The sequence below is a fragment of the Falco punctatus genome (assembly GCF_963210335.1).
Source record: "Falco punctatus genome assembly, chromosome: 4".
Lineage (NCBI taxonomy): Eukaryota > Metazoa > Chordata > Aves > Falconiformes > Falconidae > Falco > Falco punctatus.
In genome coordinates, this window is record NC_137583.1 from 55,806,166 (window position 1) to 55,825,065 (window position 18,900).

Consider the following 18,900-nt stretch of genomic DNA (forward strand, 5'->3'; position numbering starts at 1 on the left):
TGATTAGGACACGCTCAAAGGGCAGCAGTGTACATTCCCCCCACCCCCCCAAATCTTGTGTGCAGCTAGCAGGCACCCTGGCAGGCCATGGAGGGAAAGAGGCACCTTGGAGGCACTGTAACTCATCTGGTCTAGTTTGGATTTCTGCTGGAAGCTGGGATGAGTGTCGTCCTGGCCTGCATCAACTGCTCCATCAGGATTTCAACAGATTTAGGTAGATCAATCCAACACCTGATACTTTCAAATCAATGCTGCTCACATGGCAAATTGAGCTTTAAGCCAGAAGATGGGCTCCCCAGGGGGTAACTGGTATCTTTAAGAGCCTCTGAATGGTCAGAGGTTGGGATTTTCCCATCTCCAGTCCATGCATTCCCACTCACCCTGTGCGGGACATGCTGGGAGTAATGCCAGGCAACTTACCTATCCACAGCTTTTCATGCTGAGCAAATATTTGCCTTATCATGGTTTTAATGTGCCCATCTCAGTGATAGCTAAATGTCAACCACAAAATCAAGCAGTGCCACCTGGGAGGGACCCCGCAGTCTGCCACGCGTTGCCTGTGTTGGTCGAGGTTTTATCAGTGTGTCGGGTGCAAAGTCCAATAGTGAAGCAACATGAAGAAACCCTCTATTTCCAAAGATGGTGTTTGAGGGGAATTTGGGGCATTTTGGCCCACTGAGGCTGCTGTTGCAGTCCACAAAGTTTTAGTATTGTGTGTGCTGGTTGATAATGATCGCTAAGACCAAGCCCGCAGCTTTGCACCCCCTCTGCCTCCTGTTCCCGGTGGTTCTGTTGTTTCTGACACCGATTTGCCCTCTGGTGTTTGAAGCCAAGATTCTCGTCAAGTGAGTATGTGTCCGGGGGTGTCCGGAAGGGGCTGCCGCAGGGAGCCGTGGCTCCGCAGGCTGCCTGACATTTGGAGTGACCGGGAGGTCACTCCAGCGGAAGAAAACAAAGGCAGAGACCGTCCTGCAGTGCACGGCAGCCGCAGAGCTGCCCCTGCAGAGGGGCAAGCATGAGCAGCACTTTTAAGACCTGCATTTTGCTTCATGCCACATTCCTTCTACTTTTTATAAAATATTTTAAATTACTGGCAAATCTTTAGTTTTCTCTTCTCTCTTCTCTTCTCTTCTCTTCTCTTCTCTTCTCTTCTCTTCTCTTCTCTTCTCTTCTCTTCTCTTCTCTTCTCTTCTCTTCTCTTCTCTTCTCTTCTCTTCTCTTCTCTTCTCTTCTCTTCTCTCTCCTTCTCCTTCTCCTTCTCCTCCTCCTTCTCCTTCTCCTTCTCCTTCTCCTTCTCCTTCCCTTACCCTTACCCTTTCTCCTCTCCTCTCCTCTCCTCTCCTCTCCTCTCCTCTCCTCTCCTCTCCTCTCCTCTCCTCTCCTCTCCTCTCCTCTCCTCTCCTCTCCTCTCCTCTCCTCTCCTCTCCTCTCCTCTCCTCTCCTCTCCTCTCCTCCGTCCCTTTTGTTCTCTCTTCTTTCCTTCTCCCCAGTTCCCTCCTTTCCCCTCTCTCTCTCCTAGGTGGACCGAAGGGCCATGAGGACGTGGTGGGCCTGGCTGTGTGCAGCAGACGGCGGATGACGGATGGCGGAGCGGGGCAGCAGCGGGGCGTGCTGGCCTTGCAGCGCAGGGGAAATGGCTGCCAGCTCTGGTCTGATGGCACTCGGAGTTTGTGTTACAGCAGGGAGGCAGAGAGGCTGTTCTGGGAAAGGGCTGGGGATGGTGGCCAGTGGAGGAATACAAAATGGCAGAGCTTGAGAGGGATGCGGCAGGGCTGAGATCTCTTGTGCACCTGCCTCTTTCTCAGCTGGGTGTAAAGTCCCCGTTTGTCAAGCAATGGTAACTCTCTGGGGAGAGGAGGGAAGGAGAATCTATGGAGATGATCCGAGACATCCCCAAACTGAAGCCAGATTCTGCTGGAAAAATCTGTAAAACCCCAGTACTGTGAGGGGGACCAAGACCTGCTGTAGGGATCCTTGGGGTTATGTGTATCTTGTACTGGAGTATGTCTGAAGGAGAGCAACAACGCTGGTGGAAAGTCCAGAGCACAAGTCCTGCGAGGAGCGGCTGAGGGCATGGGGGGTGGGTGGAGGTCAGCCTGGAGAGAAGGGGGCTTAGAGGAGACCCTGTTGCTCTCTGTGGCTGCCTGACAGGGGGGTGTAGGCAGGTGGGGGTCAGTCTCTTCTCCCAAGTAACAAGCAATAGGATGAGAGTAAATGGCCTCAAGTTGCCCCAGGGGAGTTTTAGACTGGATATTAGGAAAAATTTCTTCACAAAAAGAGTTGTCAAGCACTGGAACGGGCTGCCCAGGGAGGTGGTTGAGTCACCATCCCTGGAGGTGTTTAGTGTAGATGTGGCACTTAGGAACATTGTTTAGTGGTGGACTTGGCAGTGTTAGGTTTATGGTTGGACTCAATTATTTTATGGGTCTTTTCCAGCCTAGATGGTTCCATGATTCCGTGATTCTATGATACTCCAAGTCTGCATAAAGATATTCACTGTGGACGGAATTCATTCTGATCTTCACTTGCTACACCCTCTTCATCATCCTTTACACAATATATATGAGGACCCTGGTGAGCACATTGACTTGTGCTCGTAGGATCAGAGAATAAATCAGTTGGAAGGGACCTGAGGAGGTCACTCAGCCAAATCTTCTGCGCAGAGCAGGAGAGCACTTGGGACTTGTTGTTGGGTAGGTTTCCCCCTCTCAGTAGGCAAGAGCTGCTGTATGAACATTGTTTTTGTTAAGAGTTTCTGTCTGCTATTTCAGGCCATACCTAGAGCTGTACAGACAGCTGGCCCTGGCACCTTGCAAGCTGCTGTTTGCATTCTGCACATTTGGGTGACTTCAAGACAGGACTATATCACGACCTATTCTTGCATTAGCGACCTGCCGTGTCCCACACCAACCTGCTTAGTTTGGCGGCTTCCCCAGACTCACCGCCTCGGCTCCTGCCCCTTTCCATGCTGCCCTGAAGCTCCCTCTCAGGGCTGATGATCCTTCACTCTGCCTGGATTCCTAACTCAAACTCCATGTCATTCTCCTCCTGCCCTGGGCTACCTTCTCCTCAAGTTCTGCTTTGGTTTAAAACGGGTTTAAAAATATTTCCAAATATACTCAATGTGTTTGCAACATTATTTGAGTCAGAACATTGTTGTTGCAGCCTCTGTCCACATGTTAACTTCCTTTGCCTCCTCTTCTGCTCTCTCCCTGTGACATACTTTACCATGGAAAGGGCTGCTCTTTGCAACTACCCAAAATACAGACAGGGGAAAAAGCTTTGGTAGCTTTTACTGTTGCTTTTTTCTCCAAATTATTTGGAAAGGTTTGTGGTGGTTGTTGCCTTTTAAAACTTTAATGGCAGATTTCAATACTGAAGCTTTCCGTCCCAGTAATGGGGCTTTTACCAGAAAAAGAAGGGGAAGGGAAGCCTGAAGGAGCAGTTAAATTTTCTTTTCCAACTTCATTGCATAAAGAAACCCTGACAGCTTTTACCGTTTTCACTTGCAGAAAGGCAATTTGTTAGTGATTTGTGGGGTCTGGTTTTACTTTAGATGAAGACAAATAAAAGCAGTCTTTGCTACAACACAGTGTACTTATCCTTTCTACTCCGGCCCAGGGGCCACGTGCAGGCCTGCTCCTTAGCCATGGAGCCAGGCGTTGCTCTAGCACCAGCAGCACTCTGAATTCAGGTGCAATACCCCACACCTTCCTTTGCTAAGTCTATCAAAAACTGCAGGCTGCCGGAAGGAAGCAGACCTGCAACAGCTGGGAGAGTAAACAGAGTTCAGGGCTTCCAGCTCCAAACTCATCAACCCAGGACCTTGCCCCTGGTTCCTGGGCTTGGGGGAAGATGCTCTTCACAATGTCTGATCCATCCATGCTGTACGTCAAAAGACTTCCACCACTTTCAGCAGACTCTGCTTTAGCTCCATAGCACACCACAAGAAATACCCAGGAGAGGTGTGCTGCAGCCAGCCCTGAAACCCTGCCAGGAGCAGCCAGATGATTATGGACATTGCCCTGAGGAACATGAAGTTCACCAGGGCTCCAGCTTTTGAAATCCTAACTGTACTCCTGCTGGGAGGTTCCCGAGGCTGTGGTTTCACAGGAATCTCAAGGAATCACAGAAAACAGGGTGCCTAAAGGGATACCAGATGTCTAAGAGATGTATCTGAACCCCACCTCTGGCTCAGGGTTGGTGAGGCGCTGGAGTCACCACAGGGAAGATCATGGATCTCCATCACTGGCGGTTTCTAAGGATAAGGAGAAGAAACATCCATCAGGATTGGCACAGGGTGAGTCAGTCCTGCCTGAGAACAGGAACACAGAGTCCTTCCCAGTCCTGCCCCTGCAGAGTCCAAGGGCTGTACATGAGCTCAGGGTCTGCCTTCCCATGGTGGTCACTGGGCACCTTGGCAGGGTTCAGGGGCCCATGCATGGGCATTGAGGTCTGTTAGAGGTGACATCAGGTAACCTGCCATGACTCTAAACAGTACCCCTCTGTCCTCAGGGGACACTTCTCTCCAGCCTGACAGGGTGACTGTACCAGTCAGTACTTGTCTCTCGGGAGCTGTGGAGGAGTTTCCTGACCTGTGGGTCTTAGAGAGATAATCTGGCCCAGATAACGCACACCAACAGCAACCCAACTGCTCCTGTCCAGGGGGAGGTGGGAAACAGGAGGTGGCATAGCCAGAACCCAGGAGAAAAGCCCACCCAAGAACCACAGGTGAGGGCACCCCTAATAAACAGGGGGGTAGCTGGAGAAGCAGCACCCTTGGCTATGTCAGTGCAGCTGTGTATAATCTCCAACAGCATTTTACAAGCCATGCATGGCCTGACCCAAAGCCCTTTGGAGCAAACAAGGCAGAGCCTTGCTTCCAGGAACAACCTGGGACGGGGTGCAATCAGGGACAAGGGCAAGAAGAGTTGTGCAACCATCTGCCAAGCATTTGTCTGGGAGAAAATAAATGCCAAATGGTGCTTGTTCCCTCCCCTGTTCCCATCCCCAAGAGATCTGCCCCAAAGGGAAAATCTGATAGTTTTGTACTGGGTCTTTTGGATGGAGACTGGACCTGGTGACAAGGCATCCAGACCTCTGAGTGATGCCCACGCTGGGGCTTGCAGCACGGGGCTAGGTGCAATTAAAATGTTTCACAGCAATGAGACTGACGGGAATCACAGGCAGAAGAAGCAGGCTGACCTATTCGCAGACAAATTAGTCATATAAATAAAATGAATGTGTCCAGGACAAACAGTGAGCCTGTCAACCGAGCAAGCCACGCTGGAGCGCTGGGAAATATGTTATTAGGAAATAAAGTCTTAAATGCCATTCTCCATGCATGGACGGGGGCTGTGTGGCTTTTCATCAGCGAGCCCCACTGCCCGCTCCTGCATATTGATTCATGGCTGAACAGGAACCTTCAATTCCCTTTGGTGGCTTTGGAGAGTATGATTGACACCCTGTGGGACAGACTCTGATTTCAGCTCCTCCGGTGCCCCGAAATGCAGAAAGCAGAGCTCAGGGACATAGGGACATCACCAACAGGAGTCATGTCCTCACCAGGCCAGCATGCAAGAGCCCCGGTACTTCCTGCACCTCCTTCACACCATGTCCTCTCCACTGTTGCCATTAGCATGGAGTCAGAGGGGACAAACCCTTCCCAGACACATTTTTCCCAGCTCCCTCCTTGGCCAGAATCAGAATGAAAAATTTTATAAAAAGCAGAATTCCCATCTTTTTCCCATCAAGTGGATTCATCCTGCAAAGGGCTCAGCCCCTCTCACCCTTCCTGAGGATGAGAGGACTGGAGGTGTTCAGCAGGGTCAGCCCCAACCTCTTGAACCCCAACAAAGACCAAGTGGGTGTAAAAGAAGCTCTGGTGATGCCTCCAACACCAGCAGACATTTAATGGCACTTGTACCAGTGCTAATTACATCTTAACATTTTCCCTCTGTATTTTGGTATTTATTTTGGAAAAGTTCCTCCCTGGAGTCATTTTCTTCCTCAGCTTTAAAACAACAACAATAACACCACCGCGCTTGCTTCTCCCTTGGCTCTTTCCCTCATTATTATAACTCTGCCATTCTGCTCCTGTACAGTCAGCAGAGGAGTTCAATCAGGCTGATGAGTAAAAGTGCATAATTTTATGGCTGCATATCAACTGCCTGTTATTAAACTAATCAATCAGCTTCAGTGCAGCTACCAGTACAGCACAGGAGAGGACAAGGCAGAGGAAATGCTATGCTGTTATTTTTCCAAAAGAAAAAAAAAAAAATCCAATCTGGCCAAACAAAATCTTCAGCTTGCCCTTCTTTGCAGAGAGAAATTATTTCAGTGAGTTATGAAGTAGGTGACCTGCAGCAAGGTGGTGAGGAGTCTGCAGCGGAGCCGACACTGTCCTCCTGCTCACCCACAGCGCTAAGCTGTGACGCTCGGCAATTGCCATGCCCCAAAGCCCAGGAAAGTCCCCAAGTGCTCCCTTACCACATCTTGCAGTGAGCCACTACAGATGCCTCTGACCTCCTCCAGCAAAGCGTTTAGGCTTACGTTAAGTTAGTCCCACTGAAGCCAGTAAGACCATCACCTGCACCCGTTTGTGCTGCACAGAGCCCAGTTTTGGCCTCAGGGTCAGCAGTCATGGAAGAAGTGAGGGAGCTGATTTCCAGTGACTTTACTCCCAGTAGTCATCTCCCCTGATGGCCCCAGTGAGACTCATGGAAGGAAGGAAGACTTACAGAAGGAAAAGATGCATGAACCTCCTTTCCAGAAAGAAACTAGACTCCTTCACGTATTCACTACCTGGAAATGCAGAACAGGCCATGGTCTGCTTCTGAAAGGCTGCTGAGGGCACTAAGGGACAGTCTGTTCTCGATGTCCCTGAGGGACAGGACAAGCAGGGGACATTGCTACATTGCACCAAGGGAAATCTAGGCTTCATCACGCAAAGCTTCCTGCTGGAGAGGGGTGACCAGTCACCAGGACCCATTGCTAGGAGGTTGTGGAAGTCTCTCAGAGCAAGCACTAGATGTTGCTTCTTCTATAGCAACATCTGTTGGGGCTGGACCTGGTGTGGTTCTGCTTGAAGCCACATGTGGGCGTGATGGCCTTGGAGGTCCCTGCAGCTCTGAGACCATGGGAAAGAACAACCCATCTTTCCTTGCCTTCCAAAAGGAGGAGGAGACATGTAACAGGGTTTGGACCTCAGAGCGAGTCAGTGGGATCTTCTGTGATAATAAACATGAGCAGTGGTAGGGAAGGAAGGGAGGAAGGGAGGAAGGGAGGAAGGGAGGGAGGGAGGAAGGGAGGGAGGGAGGGAGGGAGGGAGGGAGGGAGGAAGGAAGGAAGGAAGGGAGGAAGGAAGGAAGGAAGGAAGGAAGGAAAGAAGGAAGGAAGGAAGGAAGGAAGGAAGGGAGGGAGGGAGGGAGGAAGGGAAGGAGGGAGGAAGGAAGGAAGGAAGGAGGGAAGGAAGGAAGCATACAAACAAGGTCAAGGACAAGCAGATCACTTGTCACTCTGCCCCTCTCCCGCTGCAGCTGGCACTCTTCCCTCTCCCAGCCACGTTCCCTTCACCTCCTACAGATTAAAAAGTCAAGTGGAGCAAAACTGAGCAGGCAAGGCTCTCTGTGCTGTATGCTCTAAATGTTGCAAGGCTTTAGCCTGGACGTGCCATCTCAGGCCCACAGAGGAAAGGAAGGACGTCCTCAGCCAGCCTGAGCATCCTTCTCCAGTTAACTGTATTCACTTACACAGATTAAATTGCACTGGCTCCTTGGCTTATTATTAATCACTCGTTTTACTGTCGCATCCACAGGTGCAGACTGTTCTGTGCTATGCACTGTGAAAGCATACAAATAAATATGATCCCTGCTCTGGAGCTCGCCGCACCAGTTGACCGAGAGTAACTCAAGTATGGACCCAGCCCAAAGCCCTTCCCGGGCAGGGAAGGCAGCCCTGCAAGCCCCCACGCCGTCCCGCCGGCCGGGGCTTGGCGAGCGGGGGCTGCGGGCTGACAGCTGACGTCCTCCCCAGCCCATTTCCTCCGGCTGCTGCCAAGCCATTCGCAGAGCACTTCTCAAAAATGAATTTTCTGGAAAACAAATTAAAGGAGGGGTTACATCACGCAGCAGACAGCCCAACCGCCGCTCGGCTGCACTGACAAATCCTGCCTGTGTTTTGGACTGTGCCACACGCACCACATTGCTCGCAGCTGCTGCTGCTGCGCTGGAATTTGCAGCTCGCCATCTAAATATACTGTAACAATAAACTGATCAAAGCAGCTAAATATTATTGTCTGCTCTCTGATGGGCGGCGCAGAGTATGGTCTCCCAGAAACCTCCGGTTACTTTGTTTTTTCCCTGTGCAAAACCACAGACAAACAAAATTGGGGGGGCAGGGAGGGGGAAGCAAAGGAGGCTTCAGTGGGTGTTGAGGCAGGACAGTTTAGGTCTTGGGAGTCAGGAAATTCCAGTCCCTGCAGCCTGCTGGTCGGAAGACAGCGGTGAGCAGGAGGGGACAGGACAGGCTGCCTGCTGGGAAAGGGTCCTGAGATAGGCTGGGACCTCCATGACCCGGGCTCCCTCCCCAGCACTGCCACGTTCTCCTTGAGCAGCCTTGGGCATATGTCTTCAGGTGTTTTTTATAGGAATCATCACCCCCCATCAGGTGTGCCCATCCATCAACAGCTTCCTTTGGAAACCCAGTTTGCCCACAAACCCTTCCCCTCTGTGGATACTAGTGGAAAGAACAACCCAGGGAGGAGTTCCCTGTGCCAGCCGGCACAGTGCAGCCAGGGCAGGGGCAGGACCGGCTCTGGGAGGGGGATGTGGTCCCAGGTCTAGTGGGGTGCAAGTGGCCAGTGCAAAGGGACCATGCTGGCCCACGCCTTTGCTTGTGCAAAACCTTCAGCCATCAGTTCTCCCCCATAAATTTTTATTCAGGTGAGCTCATCAGCGCTGTCACGGCAAACAAGCACTGCTGCAAATGAGTAGTCATGAATAATCATGCTGGCTATTTTGAAAAGCTTTTTATCCTTTACATAAGAGGTCCAAAGAAGTGCTGGTTTGAAACAGAAACGTTAGGTTCTCTCTCCAACCGAGAGGTCATCTATTGCGTCTCACCCTGGTGACAGCCGAGTCCCCTGTCATGCCCTGCTGCAGGGTCGGGCAGGGAAAGCGGGAGGGTGGTGTGGCACTTCCAGCACCAGCTTCTTCTGATCACCCATCCCTCGCTCCCGACAGCTGTCTGCGTGGTGCTGGGCTTGACTTGCCCTGCCTCAGCTCTCCGAATGCAAAATGGGAAAAGGAGCAATGGGCACAGGCATTATGATTTTACTACGATTAAAAGATGATGAACTTCCCTGGCACCGTGGGGAAGAAGCTCTATAAATGGCTGAAGTGGAGGAACACAAATAGCTTTGTTAGAGGAAAACCCTAAACCCCAACCTCTGCCTGTGCATTTAACAAGGCTCTGGCATGAGGCTTCTTGTTGCCTGTTTCCATTCAAGCTGGGTACATACTGCCTGCTAGTTATAAAAAGAATTTCTGATTTCTTTCCCCCTAGTTGCTCCTTTCACTGGCAAATACACCCCAACCAGGAATTAAAGATACAATTGCAAAATCTTCACTTGTTCTTTAATTTCTTTCCTATGAGCACTCAGTCCAGCTCTCCAGCTTGCCCTGTCCCACCCAGGGAACCCCCCAAAAAAAGTCCTGCTAGCTGAGAAAAGGAGGAAAACGAGAATGGAGAAAGTGTTTGCCTTGCTGTAGTTAAGCTTGTAGCAAAATATTTCCTTTGCTACCTGTTTATTCTTTATTCTGGTACACCAGGGAAAGGGTTATCAAAACAGTTACCGGACCATGAGAAAACTATTTTTTGCTAAAAAGGGATTTTTGGAGAGCCACCTCCGGTAGCTTTAAGCACTTCTGTTTTGTGGAATATTTTCATACTCTCATTTTAACGCAGGATGAGCATCACATTGGGCCACACGGTGCATGTCTGGTCTACGCAGAGCAGAGACGTGCGGGGCATGTTCTCAGTGTGATCCTCTTTCATTACACCTCTCCCCAAACCCAAACATTTGCCATCAGGTCCAGTGATTTGAGCCAAAAGAGCCACCTTTAGAAAATAAAAACAGACCCGACATGTTAGCGAAAAGGAGTAAAAGCACGGGCAGTGAAATGTAAGCTGAGAGAAAGTGGGAGGAAGAAAAATGCGAAGAGCAAATAGCTGTAGAGTGATCCAATAACCACAAAGCAGCAGCCCCTTATTTGCAAATGGCAAAAAAAAAAAAAAAAAAAAAAGCAACCAAAAAACAGAGAGCTGGTAAAATTTGCAGACAGTATGAAAATGGGACTGGTGGTAAGTAGCAATGGGTGCGGGATGGTTGTGTGGGCAGGTGCTGATGGGTGAAGAGGGAATCACTGAACAACTTACTTCAGTGTGGCCACGGGAAAAGTCAGGTATTTTGGAGCAAAGGACGTGGGTCACACCTAGGAGATGAGGGGATACATCCTGGAAAGCGGTGACTCAGAACCAAATCAAACGGTGCTGGTAGACAGTTGCTTGTGTATGAGCTCCAAGCAATGCCTTAGCCAAGAAGGTTGGAGTAATCCTTGGCTGCACAGCCAGCAAATATGAAGTGGGAGTGGTGAAGTGATATTATCTCTGTAAACAGCATTAGTGAGACCATTTCTGAAAAGTTATGTCTAGTCCTGATCACATGTCCAAAAAAAGATCTTAAGGAAACAGCAGAGATTTTGAGAAGTCCTGCCAGAGTGATTTTAGGCATTGAAAACCTGTTCTAGAATGAAAAAAAACCCACATATCCAAGAAAAAATGAAGAAGTGACTTTACTCCAGGTTACCAACATCTGCACAGGTGTAAATGCTGGAAATGACATTAGGAAAAGTTGTAACGAGATGGAGTCTGAGAAACTCAGATTAAATCCAGGTGAGAGATGTGACCAGTCATGTTGAGGTCAAGTTTCCCCCACCAAGACCAGATGACCACCCATCATCCAAGATGGCTGAAGGTTGGCAGGTTGGTGCTGCCAACTGCTCATCAAGGTGGCTAAGGTCATGTTTGATTGCCTCTGACTTGGGAGTTTGCTGATCTCATGTTTACAGGCACAAATAGGACTGGCAGCTGGTGCAAAAGCTTGAGGCTACGCTATCGGTGTGATCCAGAGATGTGGATGACCTACTGCTGATGCTGTAGGTCATTGGTTTTGGGAGATGTGGTGGGACCGAGTAAATCACAGCACAGAAGGTCACTTTGTGTGTTGAACAGAAGGCTGACTGAGGGAGGCTTTTCTTAGATTACTCAGCCAAAAAGGTAGCGACCAAGGTAATTGGGCACGAAAGCTCTTTTTTTGCTAACTGTTAAAAAACATGGAGTAAAACAGATGGATCAAAAGCTTGTTGACATTGATGGGGATCTTTCCAAGCAACTTCAGTGGGGTTTTGGCTTAGGTACATATGCTCTTGGATATCAGTAGGCTGATCTCAACAGCAAATGAAATGGCCCCTGGATGTCACTGCTGTGCTACAGTAGAGCAGCAGAAGAGTCTTATTCTATGGGATGTAAAGAAGATGGAGTTAAGACCCAGAGAAAAGGCTCGGATAATTCGAAGTGTTGGCTCAGGCCTTTGGTCTGCCTCCAGCACAGATTGCAAATGACTGCAAGTTATCATCTGACAGATGCTCCGTCATGGCTCCAGTCCATTTCCTACTGCACAAGTCTATACATCACAACCCGCACTGCCGTCAAACCTGCATGGTCAAACTGGCCTTGGCTGCTGATTTTTTTGCAGTTTCTCCTCTTTCCTTTTTCAAACCTCTCACTTCTCTAGGAAAAAAACCAGCAATCCACCATGCACCATAAATTTAATTGATTTCAGTATAAACTCTCAGCCTTATGGTCGCATAGAAGATGTAGGAAACCATTGATGTCTCCATCAGTTTGCAAATTTCAGTGTGCATGATTGTTGCTATTCTTAGCAGGCTGATAACAGTGAAACCTAATGATGACATTTAAACATATTATTTCTATCAACAGTTTGCCTGGGGTTCAATTTGATGACATTTAAACATATCATTTCATCAACAATTTGCCTGGGGTTCAATTTGATGGAAAACCTTCAGATGAGATACTTGCTCCTGGGAAGGCACAGAACTTGATTGTTTGGGGTGGAGGAGAGATAAGAACCCAAATTCCTCCCATTACCCCCACAATAATTCTCATAAGGGAAATATGTGTAGTCAGCACAAGAACTTGTGGGAAGCGCAAACTGTTAGGGCGGAATACAATAGTTTGAATTTAATCTCAGAATAAGCAAGATGAAGAAGAGTGGGCCGATTGCATCACTCATTTTCCTGTTGGCTGCACTAAACCCCTTTAAATTAGCTCCAAAATTTCTGCGGAATGCTTGTCCACTGCACTAAAGTAAAACAGCCTTGCTTCAAAATTGACTTTGGCTTCGCAAACAAGTCTGCAGGAATTTCTACCCAGCTGACCGCTGTCATTTATTTAAGCAGCTCAGTACAGGATTAAGTAGCCCTGGAGCCTGGGACAGCCTTTTATCTTGAAAAGTGACTGTTCCAGGTAAGAAACAGAGATGAAGCAGTGGGAGATGTGGGATTTCTCTCACCTGACTTCATATATCCACAATGCAGACATTTCCAGCAGAGCCGGTCACTCCAGGCTCCCTTTGTAGTCAGCAGAAACAGGCACTTTTAGGGCATGATTCATCTGCCCTATTTTTAACATCTGTGCCGGGTTGTGATAAATTGCAACGAGGACTCCAGAGCCTACATAATTAAAGGCCTAATCCAACTGTTCCCAGATATACTGCATTTTGAGATGGCCCCCCATCCTTCAGCTTCTGCTCCCATATGGCTCTTCCCCAGACCCACCGTCGTACCTGCTGGGGGGACATCTCTGTCCTTGAGTGGTCCAAGAAGGCACAAGATGCCGACGAGCCTGCATGGCTTCTCATTTTTGCCTTATTAAAGTTTTGACCCCTAAAATCTCTGAGCTTTATCACCTAGTACTGGTTATGAATTCTCCAAGGTAGTCAAGATTCAGCTCAGGACTGATAAAGGGACGTCGCTGGCGGCTTGTCCCCACTGTGTCTTAACCCTCTTTAGGTCAAGGGGAGCACCAAAGTGCCTTGGTGCTTTATTCTGTATTGAGACCCCTGGAAAAGTTTAGGAATATGTAGGACACTTTCAGGCTGGCACTCAAATCAGACGATTTGGCAGAAGGAGAGGAAGATGCATCACTTTGTGGAGAATGTATAACATGATTATTTGGCTCTAAATGGGCCACAGAGCCAAATTCACCTGTGGAAAGCTCTGTGGGAACTAATAATTACAAATCCACCCAGTCTGTTCTGTGGGTTTTGCTCAACCAGCATGTACCACCTTTTTTCAGGCTCAAGTACCTACTCCCTGATGAATCTGAAGGATGCCCTAGCCCATCTCTGATGGGTTTCCGGTCACCTCCACATACATATTCCCTGAGCAACCTGGTCTAGTGGCAGGTGTCCCTGCCCATGGCAGGAGGGTTGGACTAGATGACCTTTAAAGCTCCCTTCCAGCCCAAACCATTCTATGACTCTGATATTACTGCCCTGTTTCTTTGGCTTTCCAGCCACACTGCAACTCAAACAAAAAAGTGAAACCCCACACAACCACACGCACTGTTTCTGAGCCTTTCTGCCCTAAATGTGGACTGCCTGCCTCATGGCATTCCCTGGACCTTCACCACTGGCAGGAGCAGTTGGCATGTGGTCTGCCCTACACCGGGGCACCTTCATCTACTCCTTTTTCCCCCAGGAGAGGACCTTCCATGACTCAAGTCTTCTTCTCCAGCAGTGGGTTCATGGGTACTGCCACTGTCCTCTTGCACTGGTGAAGGCTTCTCGTACAGCTCAGGTGCTTCTGAAGCATCATGCATCCTACACCCTGAGGTGGATTTGTCTGTTTGCTGCTGCCATGTTTCACTTTCCCCTGCTCCGCCGTCTGGGGATGGAGCATGCATGCTAGAGAAGACACAGAGGTAGGACAGGAGCTTTCTAAATGGCCAGCTTCATCAGTGACAGAGCTGTAATTAGAGTGTAGTTATATTGCAGTTGCTATGCAAACAGCAGCTTGTTTTGCTTTTCAATATGTAATTATCACTAAATCATCGAGGTGGAGGTTTAACTACCTAATTCATTTACTTTCTTTGCCCCTTGGCGCTCTCGCTACATCAGCTGTTGGGACCCGACCATCCGGAGGAGGCTGTATGCATGGTGCAACCGTCTGAGGAGTGCCCCAGGTCTGCAAATAACCAGGTGTCAAAGGAGATAACCACAGTCAAATGCCATTAATTGCACTAACTTAAAACTGCCCTGGCTGAATTAAAAATGCTCTTGCTCAAAACCCCTAGCCTATTGCTTCCTTTTATAAAAGCAACCGGTAACAGAGCTGGTGCACACCCCGGCCCTCAGTCCTCCTGCTAACAAAGCATGAAGCAGCATTTCATCTTAAGAGGAGGCTAAGCAGCGGTCAATGATCCACAGCAGTCGTTGGACGGGCAATGGAAGGTCGGGTTCCCCCAGGGCTGCATCAGCTGTAAGAAAATGTTTCTCCAGAGAAGACAGGCTCATCCATCACCTGCACATAGCTGCGCCCATCTGGGCTCTCCGTGGGGTCTGGACCTGCACACACACACACACACACACACCACCTCTGCTGTGCACATTAATTGCAATGTCCCCTAGCCTGGGGGTGAGAGAGAGGAGCTAAATAATTAACTTTTGCAGTCAGCTGGATGGTGGACAACAACAAAGATCACCTTAACCACGGCCTTTTAGCCTGCATCTTCTCACTCCAGGAAGGCTCCAGGTTTGCCTGCCTATAAACCATGAACAAGGGCGCTCAAGCAGCCGCAGCAGCGTTCCTCAGCTACACGGGGCTGAGAAACCACCACCTCGTGCCCTGCACGTGTCCTCTGGCAGTGCTTTAGCGTGGCATCTACCACGGTAATTATTTTTGTGACACAGACACATGTTGAGCTGGCACCAAACCACCAAGCCATTAACAACCTCTGGAGTCACGCAGCCTCCCTGCTGACTGCCTTTTATGATCCCTTAAATCACCAGCTAACAAGATGGTGGGGACAACGTGGGTTTAACGATGCTCTCATCATTAGCAAGACCCAATTAGCAGGGAAGCCTAATGAATCCTCAAATGTAAGCTCGCTAATTTAAATACAGATAATTCACTGCACCGGTTGAGTGCTTAAACAAAGATTTCAAAGGCCTTTCTCTGTGTCAATAGCATGGATGCAAGCCTGATCAATCTTTGTGGATGACAACGGATTGGACTCTTTGGCGTGTTTGTGAGGAATTCAACACAAATTTGTCTGCAGCGGCAAATCCTTCAGGAAAGCTCTAGCTAAGAAACAGTCAAACTTTCACAGCCATTTATCAGATTATCATGCAAAAGGAAGGTGAAAAAAAACAGAGAGGGGGAGGGACCTCAGCACAGCTGTAAAATTTATTCTCTTTTACCCTGAAACAGTATTTCTTCTTCCTATCATGCATGTGACTAAGTTATTTTACCAAGTAATTGCTGTATCTCGGAGGCACTCGGTATCACAAGGCGATGAGACTCGGAGTCCAGGCTGTCAGCTGAACTGGGGAAGTTAATGGGCCAGGCAGCTTCCATGGACAGGAAACATTCCTGGAGAAAACATCTTGATAAAAGAAAAAAAAATCCAAAAAGTGACAAATGGCCATATGAGGCCGGAGAGGGAGTGAAAACAAGACGGTGGAAAGAAAATAGCACTGGGAGGAAAAGAAAGGCACATAAAAAATATATATTTATGTATACATATATATTTCTAATAGAAAGCCCTCAATAAAAACAGGCACTCAGGCATGAAGGATGCAGAAGCAGCTGTGGTTTTAGATTTATTGCAGAGTGGGGTTAGGCAGTCTGAAACTTGCAGGAGAAAAAAAGAGAGAAGAAGAAGTTGATTTGATGAAATAATTATGAGCGGGAAAATGTGATGAAGGGAAGAGGTGGCTTTACAGCTGGCAGACAAATGAAAAGGCTGAGTAGATACTCTTGAAAAGGATGAGGATTTTAGCTCCTTTTTTTCAGCTCTTCACATCTTTCTTATGGCCTGAGTGCTGCAAGGGGCTTTGCCCCCACGGCTCTTTTTGCTCAGCTTGGCAGGCATGGCCAACGTTCTCCAAACCTAGGGAGGTCAGCAGCTGTATCAGGCATGCATGTTGCAGATCCACTGGCTATTTTGGGTAACTCGGAGCTCTTTGGTCTCTGTGCTTAGCCCTGTCTGCTTTCCAGCACTGTCCTGGATGCCATGCGCTCCCTCCCCCTCAAGCCACCCTGCTGCCACCTGGATGAAGTTGCACCAAGGACCTTCCCAAGCCCCCCCTGCAGAGCACAGGAGGGTGAGGGTACAGCTCTTGAACTGTGGGATGACAGCACTTGGGATGAAATGCCTGTTGTCCATGGAAGAACAACATCATTTGACTAGTGGAGCCCCAGCAAGGCTGCTGCTGAGCTTTTCATTTCCCTTCTCACATCTGACCATAGAGAAAAACCAGGGATGTCCTTCATTGCTCACACCCAGGGAATTATTGATCAAGAAGGCAAGATCCAGAGATTCTTAGCTGTTCATACTCAGTCTTGAGAGGCTGGATGAGCACAAGGTACAGGATAGAGGATTGCTCCTATTAGCTGCAGGCAGCACATCAAGAACAGGATGACATTGACGTGGGGGTGCAATTCAGTGCCTAAACAGAAGCAGCCAATGTCTTTGAGAAGCTCCAGAGCATTCAAGGCAGGGGGCTGACAAGTCTGGCATAAGACCTGCAGAAGACATATGCCATTCCGGCCCAGCTGGAGGCCAGATGGGACTCCCTGGGCCACCTCAAATGGCACCAGACACACAGCTAGCTGAAGAGTGAACCAGCTGAATGCCACCTCACATCTCCTGACTGCTAGAGCACTCCACAGGGAGGTTAAAAATTAACTCCCCTCAGCAGTTTTGCTGACCTTGAACAGAGAAAAATCAAGAGCCAGTCCTCAGTCCTGCTCCAAGTCATTCTGTAAAAAAGGCTGAGATTTTAAAATTAGTAATTGCGACTTCTTCTTAACTTCTATGCTTGCATATCTGAAAGTCACGTTTAGAGCCTTCTAGCTGATTCTCACCTCCTGATAGGACTCTTATGACTGGAGATTCATAAAAACATAAAAGAAAAAAAGTGTGACCTTCACGAAATGAAAGGTAAATTTCCCATTGCCTTCTAGGGGACTAACGCTGACTTCCCACCACCACGGTAGCCTGAGACTCCAGACAACAGCATGCAAAATGGAAGAGCCAAATTGCAGCGTCTTACCTAGCCTTGCCCCAGAGCTGAGCAAAAAAAAGCTCTCCCTTTAGAAGCTTTAGAGACCAAGAAAATGCCTAATTTTCTCCTTCCAGAGAAAGTCAGTCACCCTTGCTTAATTTTCACTGACTTTGTTGATAATTTCTTGAACCTTTTGGCAGATCAAGCTTAGGGGTCCCTGGCTTGGATTTCTTTTGTGCAGTAGCACAGGTCTGTAAAAAGTGTTTTCAGAGTTTCAGGGGATCAGCTGAGTTGTTCCCAGAAGTGAAGGTCTCTGATTTTCTCTAGAGACGTGTATTCTTGCCCATTTGGAAAGCTTTTAGTTGGTCAGAGGAGCAGTAAATAAGGTTTTACCGACAACACCGGTCTTGTAAGCAATGATGGATTGTCACCACAAGAGCATAACTCCTCAGTGGAGTAAGCTACTATTTAGTCAAGAAACACTTCTAAGAGTGACCATCTGCAGCTGATCCCAAGCCACGGGCAATCGCTTTGAAAAGGCTCGTTAAATGACAGAGCTGAACAGCATATTAATTGCCAATATCTTTATATGTACCTAATTTTAAAAACACTTGATAAGATAATTAAAATTAAGCTTTCTGCTTTGGAGTAGTTGGACAGTCTTGTTGGTCTGGAACCAGAAAGCTGATGCTTAAATTTAGTATCCTGGCATGTGATTTATTGGTAGAGGTGCTCAAATATGGAAACTGGGGCTTTGATCTTTTCATCCAGGGGCATTTCTCTCAGCTACTTTATAACTATGTAATAGCTGTAAAATATGAAATGAGTCTGAATAACTATTAAGGAGGTGGGATTTTCCTCTAATCAATTAACTTTTGAAAGCCCTCATCCTCCAGCAGCTCTTTTAGCACTAGTCCACAAATGGGATTGCTCATGCAAAAAAACGAACACACGTTTTTTTCCACAAGCCTTGATATCATGATGGATCTTCCTTTTCAATTATTTTTTTTTTTAAAACCCATGTATTTATGTGTATGTGTTTGGCATCACCAGGACTAATGACATTCTTTTATTTTTTTCCTCTTGTGAGCTATGTTAATAACATCAAGACAAATCTGCTCTTAGGGAAAATCGCTTGACGCAAGTGAAAGCAAAACCTTTGATCCATGAACCTTCTGCCCCACAAGAATAGCTCCCCAACCTTGCTTAGTGTACTGAAATGGGAGCCGAGATGGGATACAGCTGCCATCTGCACATCCATCTCAGGGGTAAACATAAAAGATCAAGCAGAGCAAAATTAAGGGCAAATGAACTGAAAGTGAGTTAATGAAACCTAGGAGTTATGAGAAGGTTTCTGACTACTGGAGCAGTGATGTTATGGGACAGCCTCTCGGTAAAAGAGAAGGGGCCAAAAATCCTTTGCTGATTTAACACAGAGCCTGGATATCTCTGCAAGTCCCGTCCAGCTCCCCAGCCGTTTGGTTTCCCCTTGCTGGCTCCTCCAGAGGTGGGTGAGTTAAGTGCAGCAT

The 18,900-nt window shown here is 48.2% G+C and overlaps 1 long non-coding RNA gene across 1 annotated transcript in view; it reads left to right on the forward strand.

Annotated features, from left to right (window-relative positions):
* The window catches only part of LOC308062075, a 37,687-nt gene extending 19,555 nt beyond the window's left edge, over positions 1 to 18,132 (forward strand). Inside the window, exons 2-3 of the long non-coding RNA XR_013927461.1 lie at positions 1,491 to 4,300; positions 7,817 to 18,132. This is a non-coding gene — a long non-coding RNA (uncharacterized lncRNA). The remainder of the gene's footprint in view (positions 1 to 1,490; positions 4,301 to 7,816) is intronic.
* The last annotated feature ends 768 nt before the right edge of the window (positions 18,133 to 18,900 follow it).